Here is an 11,325-nt window from a genome sequence, read left to right as displayed (position 1 = left end):
ACATGATTTTCTACTGACTCTTTTCAAATTTGAGGCAGAAGTCAAAAACGTGGTTCCTGCACTGTCACAGTGTATAAATAGCCTGATGGAAGCATAACAGCAGCTCAGTTTGGTATGTATCATGCACTCAAATAATTTTATAAAAAATCCCACAGAATTCTATCCAGCTACTCCTGCAAGAAGCTCACCAGCTTCTGTTTAATGTGTGTGCAATGACAGCTACCCGTACTTCAGGTGAATCAAAAACTCGCCCTAGAACCAAAATGGTTCCTTCCATTCTCTGCAGAGACAATTTTTTCCTTTTAACTTGAAATTTGCTATCATAGATTTGATTGTCTATTTAAAAAGAAGAAAAGTGGCACATTAACTTGCAAAGAGAAGAAAGGAGCTAAATCTGAGACCTCTTATCTCAATCTTCCCAATGCCTAAGTGCTGGATAATTGGAATTGCTGTCTGAGCCATAAAATGCAGTTTTGCTCAGATGTTCCTAACCCCAGATAGTCTTCTCCTTTTTGCTTCTCCTTTAGAAGCACCCTGGTTTTAAGATCTCAGGAGATATGTGAAATCTGACCTTCAGTGGAGAAAGATCCTACTTAAACTTCCTAGAAGCCAGCCAGCACTTGATAAGTACTTTGCAAAATGAGGAATCCACTTTTTTGGAGTCAGGGTCACTCAGCCAGCCACATGGACCAGTATTTCCTTAGCTAAGAATTTTCACAACCCTCCCATCTTACCACCAGGTAGGTTTTTAGGAGGGAAATAGCTGGGAAATAGTCACCTTTAGGAAATTTGGTCTATCTGCTGTGCTCTTTGCCTTGTACTTATTCTGTGTGCATCGCCTTGGATGAGTGTGCAGAGCTGGAGTCCACCTGAAAAACATAGATGAGTCTATAAAGAGAAATAACTATTAGTAGTTGCTGATATTCAAGACAAGAGAGCTTTCCCCATGGATATCTTGTTTGGGTACTGCCTGGAGGGCAGCTAGTGAGGACTCAGCAATTCTGAACACAAGCTTACATATTTAGGAACGTCATGTCAAATGCATCCTAAAATACAGGGAGAAAAAAGGCCACTTGACAAAGAAAATGGGGAGAGGTAAACAGCTGGATCTGCTCTGTGTCACTGACTCACCAAGGGACATGGAGCAAATCACTTTAGTTTTCCATGATTCAAATACCCCCTTGCCAAATGAGGCCAACAGCAAAGCAGGTCCAGCACTTCCCATAGTGCTCAGGTTTGTACCTGGTGGGGTATGTGTGTCAGCTGGGGAGCACCAGAGTTTTCAGTTCTCAAGGAAGGTCTGTAGAGAGACATCAGTGTTTGTTAATCCATGCTTTATAATGTTCTGACATCTGGAAGGGCAGAGCAGAATCGTTATTGTTCTGATGATGACCACTGTGTCCCTTTTTAAGAGGAAATTTAAAATAGGAAGCGGTTATAATTACCATTTTGGACACCATTTCAGGCGCATCATTCTCAACACAGTGCTGGGATTATAAAGTAATAGCTGAGGGAATGTCAATTTACAATTTCTTTTTTCAGTGCAGCAGAGTGTGAGCCAGTCTGATCCCTGCTATCTCCTTCCCCGACATCCAGCCGTGCATTCCCCAGTACTGCTCCTTCAGCTTTCTGAGGTCCATTGTAACATTAACAAAGGCAGCCCAGTGATATTGTCACATCCAAATGATGGACAGAGACAGAGAAAAAACTCCCAAAAAAATTACCTCTAGAAATGAAAACAATAATCTTGTACCATTTCAAATGGGAAGAGAATTTCCCAGATAAAGATTTACCTGTCTCCTGTTCTAAGGCAAAGTGCTGTTGCCCGTTCCAAGCTCACTGGCTTTGCTCTCCACTCCACACAAGGAAGTGAGAACCTGCCTTTGGAAACTGCTAACCTTTTCCCGCATGGGAAACCAAGGGAAAGCACTTTGTTTGGGAAAGGCTTGCGCTGGGATTCATAATAAGCCATCATTGACGTGACAGACCTTGTTGTTGACTTGGAGCCAAATCTTGAGGTCCTTGCCTGAAGGATCAGAAGGATTTGACCCCAGGACTGTTATTAGCCTTGACATCACCAGCTCCTGACATGGGATAGTTTTCCAGTGAACTTGCTTGAGAATGTTTAGAAATGTCAAGTGGCCGAGCCATGAGGACACAAGAACGAGAAGGTATCAAATTCGCCCAATTGAACGGGAGAATTTCAGTCCTCCCCCTGCTCTCGCTGGCGATGGCAGCGCTGCTGACAACGTATGTCAGGGTCACACTGCCTTATCAGGCCCCTCTCAGCCCAGCACCCTTCGTCAGCACAGTCCACGTGCGCCATCCCAGCCAAGGGAGAGCAACGGGATCCCGACGTAGGCTCAGAGACCCGCGAGAGAACTTTTCCAGCACTAATTGTGTTGTGGTGGACAGAGCTGGTACCAAGTGGTTTACACAGAGGATGGACCCTGTGTGAGCTGGACAGGAGCATAAAAGTTCTGGTTGTGGTGTGGTAGCATTTTGCCAAAGGATTCCTGGTGTCACGTCACGCTGAGAGTGTTGAGGGTGGGGAAGGAGAGGGGCAGAGGAGACTGAAGATGCCACAGAGCTGTAGGCACTGTTGAGCTTGTGAGATGCAGCGACTCATACATTTACTTTTACTCCATATTGGCCAGAACTCCATGGTGAACTCCAGCAGAGGAAAGGCTGTGTGTTAGCTAAAACCTCTATCCAAACCTTTCTCCATGCAGGGAATGGCTACGGCACTCACTTCAATATTTGCAGAGCAGCTCAGCTCACCATGGTTTAAACCAAACTTCTCAACAGCCTTTGCCATTCCTCATTGTCTTCCCTGTGTTCAGTGCTGCCAGCTTTCCTTGGACACATCCACAACACAGTAAATCTTCCTCCTCTGCTCCTCGACTCAAGCCACCGTTCTGGTTGCTGAAATTAGTCAAGGTCTAACAGGATCTACTATTCCATTCACGCCTCCAGAAGATTTGTGCCATCCAGATGCCCTTACTGAGTAAAACTCCCATTGTTTCATACAGCTAAAATCAGTTCCACTAACAAAAATGATAAGGTGTCAGAATCCATATCAATCATATATCTCCCCATCTCTCTTGCCATCTCTCTGCAATTTCCGCAATCCTTGAGAGCACCACTTGTTAGTGCGTTGCAGGAACTCATCCAAAATGCTTTAAGATCCCTAAATTAATCATGGAGGATTCACCTTCCCTTCCATCAGGGAAAACAAAAGCTTGAAATTCAAGGGGAGGGCTGGAATCTCCCCGGCTGATTGGCTGGAGGATGCCTTCTCGCCCACACGTCCCGCTCAGTAACATTTCCAAATATTTTTGAGCAAGCTGAAAACAATTGTGTTGGAGGGGCAGGGGGGCTGCTAATACCCTATCGGTTTCACATTCCTAGGAGAGTTCCCAGCCCACCAATCTGCCATCCTATATCAGGCAATGAGCCCTCAGCTGGAAACTCTACCCTGGCTCTACCTATTGTCCAATGTTTTCCTTCCTGCCAGATGATTGGAATTGCACCAGTTGTTAATTTTACACCTGCTGTTTGTGAATATCCCAGAGTGACCTTTCCGACAACAGCCACCCCGGGGGATTTCTTGGTGGAGAGATGCACACACATGCATGCAGGAGCAGATAGAAAGGGAACAGGAAGGGGCCTCCTGATGAACGATGGGGGATTAAAATAGCTCTTGCTGGGGCTATAGTGGGATATTGGACAGCAGGAATGATGAAGCGGATGTTTAAAACATAGTGAAGTGTCGATCTAAGCACAGAGGGCAAAATAGTGTTAGCAGATCCCTTCCTCTTTCCAGCTCTCTCCTGGTGCCCAGCTGGCTGAGCAATGCAACTCCCAAAGCCTCTTACAAAAGAATGGCACCCTGAGACACTGAAGCCAAGGTCTGGAGAGTCTGAAAACCCTTTTATTTGGGAATCTGAAAGGAGTATCTGCCCTGTGGCCCCATTCATCACTTCTTACCTTGGTGTAACTGACCCTAATGCCATCTCTGGAAGGTATCAATCACCCCAGAAGGGATATGTCAGTACAGCGTGGACAGGAAAAGCCATTGGCTTCTCAGTCCTGAATTCTAGCTGGTCTGAGGAAGTCACAGGTGCTCAGATATCACTGTGACCAGTTTTAATACTCAGATTAGGTTAAACAGATCTAGCCCACTTTAGAGTAGATTAAGAGCACTCTGGTTATTAAAAATGATTTGTGGTGCCAGAGATGGATCAGAGGAGAAACTGCCCATGGGCTGTAGCCACATAACCTCGACATTTCCTACAGCAAGCTGGTACTTGGCTGTAGAAAGTGGAGTAGTACACAAATAGGAGCAGGAGATGGCAAATTTTCCTCTGAAAAAAAGACTGAATATTGGATAAATAACACAGTGGTGGATGTCTGCTGAGTGGTAGCAGATGTTCAGGGACAGGCAAGCCTGACCCTTGTGGAGGAGAAATCACTGATGTGGATATCAACAGAATTCTGTGTGTACAGTGCTCAGTCCCAGGCATCCATCCCCCTGGTACAGCAGGGATCTGTGTGCCAAGCAATCCCTCTCCCAGAGATCTCAGCTCAGGATAAAGCACCCTTTCCCTGGAGAATGGCTCTGGCTCAGGAACAATTCCGTTCGGAGATAAGGGGCAAATCTTGTGTCCATGCTCTAACCTTGCCAAGCACAACTCAAATGGAAAAAGCCTTCTCAGATCTGAACCCCAGGTCCAAATCAAGCTGCCCCCAACTCCTGTAACTTCTCACTACAGGATGAGGGGACCTCATGCTGTTCTAGAAGCCCCCTTGCAAGTGAGGCTCTCCCCACATCTCAGCTAATGAGCATCCCACTGTATCTTGAGCAAAATGGGAGCTCCAAATGTTGGCCAGTTCCCAGTTTTGAAGAACAACATTCTGACAATCTAAACTCCTGCTTTAACCCTAAAAGACATTCCTCATGTCTCCTCCTGATCAAATGAAGAAGACAGAACTATTTCTGCAGAAAACCTGTCTAAAAATGCCAGGGGAATAATCCCAACACACCTCTGAAAGAAAGGATGTCGTTTTGCTATGGTGTTCTTGTGAGTCCTTCTGAGACTTTCAGGCCACCAAGACACCACTTTCTATATATTCTTGGTCAAAAATTCATTCAAATGAATGGGCAGCTGCAGACAGTAAGACATGCTTTGGGCAGCATTGGAAAGGGTCTGTGTGTCAGGTATCTCCAAACTCCTGGCAATCAGGGGAACAATACTCGTAATCTCCAAAAAAAGAACTCCTTAGCTGAGTGAAACCCATAGTGGAGGAACAAGGATGGCAGATGAGCTTCTCTCTGCAGCCTCATCAACATACTAATGGCCATCTGCATCTCTGGATTCAGCTCTGTCCTTGGCCAACTCAGTTTAGAAAAGGTTTTGTTTTTCTTGGGCTGGTTTTGTTTACAGCTGCTTGACCGAGGCAGAGAGGTCACCAGCAGCTGAGTGCAACCCAGGCTCTCCCAAGTGTATGTTCTCCAGTGAAACATCTGGTTACAAGGCAAGGTCAAACGGGCCTGAAATGGGAGAGGGCCACAGATTCTGCCCGCTGAGATGCAGCCAGCTGGGAAAAGAACAGGCTTTTCTGGGTATGTTGGAGGATTTGGCTGGGAAAAGAAAAGAGAAAAAGAAACATACTGCAGAAAATCTGAGGATCAAGAGGCTGGTTCTTTCATCAGTTAAAAATCAAGACCACCCTAGTTGTCACATGAATTGCTGAGTCTTATTCAGCAGGAATTCTAGTTGCTCCCAAACAGAGAGAAGGTCTCTTCAAATCCTTCATCTATACATAGTACCAGTGTATGTATATGAATACCTCTATGCCCCATTGTCTTGGGATTACCTCAAATACACATCTCAGACCTTCTCACTGTGTTCTTTCTAATTTTCACCTCTCACAAGGCACTGGAGCCAGAAGGATGAAGACAGATCCAACTTGCAGCACACTGCAAACCTTGATTTCCTGAGTTCCTTGAGACAAGGACCACCCAGCTGCTCAATGTTTCTCCAGCACCTGCACCACTGGTGCCCAAGCCAGTGTCTGGATGCAATAATGACACAAATAACAACATTGTTTAGGACCGGTGTGAGAGCTCCTGCAAACCAAAGAAACCATTCAGGAAGCCCAAAGAACAAATCCTTCCATGCAGCCCCAGGGAATGCTAGCAGCAAATATTTAGGGTTTCTTTGTTTTTCAAACAAGGCTTGTTCCTCTGAACAAGAATCAGAGAAAAAACCCCATGTGAATTGGATGAACCAAGCACACAGAACACCAAGAGAGGAAGCTCATCATGCACACACAGTGGGAGGTGTTTGGTGAACTGGGATTGATTCATGGACAACCGAAAAACAGCAGAAAACACTAAATTCACATTATGGTGTTTATGCAGCATAAGCTGACCAGCCTTAATAACACTAATGCTTAGTGCATGATTTCAGAGAGAAACAAGCGAAGAATAATTGTCTGAGCATGGGACCAAGCACTGTTTCCAAGCTGTGACACTTCCTTCTTCTGGACTTTCACTAAATATCTTGACCTGTTTGTGCTTGAGCATCCTTCTCTAAAAGGATAAGGACAACAGTGGTCACTCACCTACTTTGGTGGGTAATAAATGACTCAGATAGCTCTCACTGACCTCTTCAAGTCCTGCACACAATACCCGATGTGTCATGCAGCACCTCACAGCAGCCAGAAAGCTGTCACCTCTTAATGGGCCTGCCTCGCCAGCGTGATGGGCAGGGCAAAGCCCACACAAGGTCCTCTGGCACCTCTATCCAAGCTGGGAATGGTTTGCAGAAGGATCCACTGTCCCATGGAAGGAGTACAGAGTTGGGGAACAGTTTGAGCAGGGTGTGTGCTGCCATTCCATCGGGTCCTGCTGGAATCCGGACATTGCGGGCAGAGGCATCTTTTGAGGCTCAGCACATCAGCTGCTGCCTTCATGCACCAGAAATAAAGGACTCCAAATCCGAACCTGGAAGCCAACCAAAATACCAGAAGATCGTTGTGCTTCTCATGTGCATAATCTGATGCCTAATTTGCATGCAACGCTTGTGTATCTTAATCCCAGCTTTCCAGAGGATACTCTCCCATCCCTGATCCCATCAACAGATGGACTCCATCTGCCCAAATGAAAGCTACAGTTTCACCCTGCTCAGATTTTCCCACCAAACTGCTGGATGCAGCTGTTACCCAGGCCCCTGCCTTATGCAGCCCTTGGTCTACATTGCAAAGGTTTTCCTTCAGAAGATTGTTACCATTTCAGTCACCCTTCAGGCTGCTTGGACATGAGCAAGCTCTGTGCTCCAATTAACTCCATCAGCACTTCCCAGCACACAGCACTGGCTGGAATCTGTCTGGCTTGGAGCACAGATCCAGTGTAAAACTCCACACAGAGCAGCCAGTTACTCATAGCACTCTGCACAAGGCACATCTGGAGTGGGACTCAACTCACACATATCTGGGAGTGCAAAAGCAGCCACTGCTTGCTTGAACACAAACATCACCTTTAAAAACTTCCTTAAAATCCTTTTAAAAGCCAACCATGTGATTTTGGCAACTTCAGGCACCCCTCATGCTGTAGATAATAATGATAAGACATGTTTGCTCTGACCCCCTGGTATCTGAAAATATTGAAGGGCTAAAATGGAACCTGGTCCCATCTTTTTCTCAGAAAATGGAAAATCTAAGACACAAGCGAGGCCCTGGCACAGGCTGCCCAGAGAAGCTGTGGCTGCTCCATCCCTGGAAGTGTTCAAGATGAGGTTAGACAGGGCTTGGAGAAGCCTGGGATAGTGGAAGGTGTCCAAGGCAGGGATTGGAACAAGATGAGCTTTAAGGTACCTTCCAGTCCATACCATTCCATGATTCTATCATTCTGTATTTCATTCCCCAGACAATAACAAGCAATAACAAGAACACAAAGTCACATCCTTATTACTGTCTCCCAAAACTGAGGCAGAGGCATCAGGAAAAGTTCATTTGCAAACGCCCAGAATTAGATTTGCTAGGATTCATTGAAGAGGTAAAAGGGTAAAAATGCCAGCTGGGAGCACTAAGTATGCACATGTGGGAAGAAGCTGTACAAACTGGGCTTGAGAAGCCACATAGTTAAATGTTGATTCATCCTCATCCCTTTCCTTCTCTTCTGTCTTTTCTCTCATGATGGGAACAGTCTCTCTAGAAAAACCTCACTGGAACCCTCCTGCTGCCCACCCCAAACCCATGTCTGAGTGCTTTAAGAGCAAAGTTTTGCCATAAGGTAAAGGGTCAAATACTTCCTCTCTTCCTTTACTCATTTACCCCATGCTAGGTAAATTTGGGTCATTCCCAACCTCTAACGGGCACAAGGGCTTCTTTTGCTAATGAGGTTGTATCAAAGTAGCAGTAAAGTTTTTTGAGGCCTCCCCTCTCTCTGCTGCCAGGAGGGAAGGAACCACACTGACTGAGAAACTGTCTGGGACTTGGGCACTTCCCTTCCTTTTTCTTTCAGAAATGTTTTGATTAAACTAGTAAAACCATTCATTCTCTCTATCACTGCTTAACTTCATTTTTGTTACTTCTAGACAGCTTGGAACACCCTTTCCTAGGTAACGTTCAGTAAATCTGTCTCAGAAGCCAAACCTGCTGCCTCTCTGCACCCAAGTGACAGAGACACTCCCCTGCAGTTGGATCTGGCATCGCCTGGGGAGCACCAAAGAACCCACCCACCTCCATTTCTCTGGCCCCTGGTTCTGAGAGGTGCCATCCTCCAGCTGGGAATGATCCCTGCCTCACTCCCCATGGCTCTCAGTCAGGAAGTGCCATCCCTGAGCCCCTGAGCTGGGGACAGGGAATGCTGTGGGGACAGCTCCGTGGCCTCCCCATAGCAGTGGTTTAAGGGTGCTGACTGAAAGCATCCGCTGTGGCTGGGCAGCCATCCAAGCATGCTGGACCCAAGCTCAGTTGTGCTTCCACAGGGATCACACTCCTGGATCGCCAACCCTTGATTGCAGTGGGCAAAATCCTAAAGCAGGGAAACTGCCCTTAAAGCTTGTTCCCTCTAGTTGTTCACAGCAGGGATAAGTAAGGCCTCATCTATAATCACCTAAAACCATCACATGATTCCTGCTCTGGCAGTACAACAGCTGAGCACGCTGCAGGATACACAGCAACACACATTGGTGATGCACCATTACACACTTCCCCAGTGCAAGCCCTGTTGAAATGCTGCCATCAAATTATTTCAACTGATCAAATCAGGGAAAAAATAGAATATTAAAGCCCCAGATAACAAATTAATAAGAATAAAAGCATGTAGGTGAGAATTAAGAAGGCATTAACATTCTGATGGCATCTGCTGCCTAAATTAAACTACAGGAAAAAAAAAAAAAAGAGTTCAGCTGACGCTCAGGATCAGGACAAATAGTTCTCAAATGGAAATTACAGTTTTGAAAATTATGTACCAAAAAAGGATCCAAATTAGGACATTTCTGATTTGTGAAGTTCTTTCTCCAGGTGGGGATCTCAGGCTTGACTGGAGGGCTGGCAACATGATTGGCAAGATGCTGGAATTGCTCAGTTCCTGCATCCCACACCAGGACCAAACTGGCCCAGAGCCCAGCTGGGACAGTGTCTTGTCACTTCTCTGATCCCTCTGGGGTTCTGTCCCTTTTTGGACTTGGATCATATGGATATGGTGTGTAAAGTATGTTTCATTCATGCAGACACCATCTTGGAAACAGAGGAGGAATTAGGCCTGGATTTCCAAAGGAGCTCAGTGCTAAATTATGTGAATAACTGCATCAGTAATTTACATGAGCAGTTACTGTGACAACTAATAGTGAACAACTTAAGTAGCCAGTTGAGCATGTAATGACCTGTGGTATATGCACCATCATGTCTCTTTGGCACACCAAATTAGGTGTTCATACACATTTTGCATGCCCTGAAGGACTTCTACCTCAGCAACAGCCTTAATTTCACAGCACAAGGCTGATCTCAGCAGCCTAGCACAGCACAGCCAGTTTATGCAACACAAAGAGCTGGCACAAACTCCACAGTCCAGGTCAGAACGGATCCTCAGACAGCTAATTAATTTTTACTGCTCCTTTGTGAACTGTAAATTACCCTTCATTTCCTAGATTTCTGTCCCATTTTTTGCCTGCCTTTCTCTAGTGAAGCAGTAAAAAGGGAAAAGTGCCAGTAATGGGCTCTCGTTGTGATAAAAGCAGCCACGATTCACTCACGCTTTGAACAATGCTCTGCTTATGACCAGAATATAAAGGCAATTGTGTTTCAAGAAACTGTCCAGAGATAATGACTTTTCCTGTAGATGGGAGGATAGGATGAATATTTTATAAAAAGAAGGGCGGGAGAAGTGTCTGGTTTTACAGGACAAACACAACTGAGTTCCTCTCCTGCAGAGGGTTAAAAACAAGATAAATGATCTTCACTTAGAGACCAAGTTCATCAGTATTGCCTGCACAAAAGAGAAGGGAAACTGCTTACAAGGCTGAACTGCCAACAGCCTCCCCTTCTCATTCAGACAGGAAAGAAGAGCCTCTTCCCGAGAACGAGTGACCTTCAGACCACACACACACCCCAGTGTCTTCCGAGAGGAGCCCCTGAGCAAACAGTGCTGGAGCAAAGACAGGCGGGGCTTTTGCAGTACTGCTGTGACCCTGTGCAAAGACTAAACCTGCTGATTCTGCTGAATCCAGAAAGCAACACCCTGCCAAGAAAAGATCTACCAGTGTACACACTCCTGCAAGCCGTGGTTCTAGTCTGTGTTCTCTGCTGATGTCACTGTTCACAGAATCGTGGAATGGGTTGGATTGGGAGGGACCTTCTGCTCACCTCATTCCATCCCCTGCCATGGGCAGGGACACCTTCCAATATCCCAGGTTGCTCCAAGCCCCATCCAACCTAGCCTTGAACACTTCCAAGCGTGGGGCAGCCACAGCTTCTCTGGGCTACAAAATTAATCTACAAATTTGACCTGCAGCCACACACTGATCAGAAGCAGAAGCAGCTGTAGGGAAGAGATCACAACACACCTGAGATGAACTTTGCTCAGGCACTGCTGAAATTCAGGACAGATTTAGCATTGTGAGACTCACTTCACCCTTGTGTCAGGACACCAGCATTTGCATTAAACCCGCAAATAACAAAAAGGTATTACAGGAATTTTCATGTGGTTTTATCTACCAAATGCCCCTTGAAAGGCCACGGCCACAAGAACACACAGAAGATCTCCAGGTCCCAGCTGTTGGGATGCTGCAGGAATGAGAACACAGCACTGCTGAG

Source organism: Serinus canaria, chromosome 14 (assembly GCF_022539315.1).
Source record: "Serinus canaria isolate serCan28SL12 chromosome 14, serCan2020, whole genome shotgun sequence".
Classification (NCBI taxonomy): domain Eukaryota; kingdom Metazoa; phylum Chordata; class Aves; order Passeriformes; family Fringillidae; genus Serinus; species Serinus canaria.
This window is presented reverse-complemented; position numbering follows the sequence as displayed.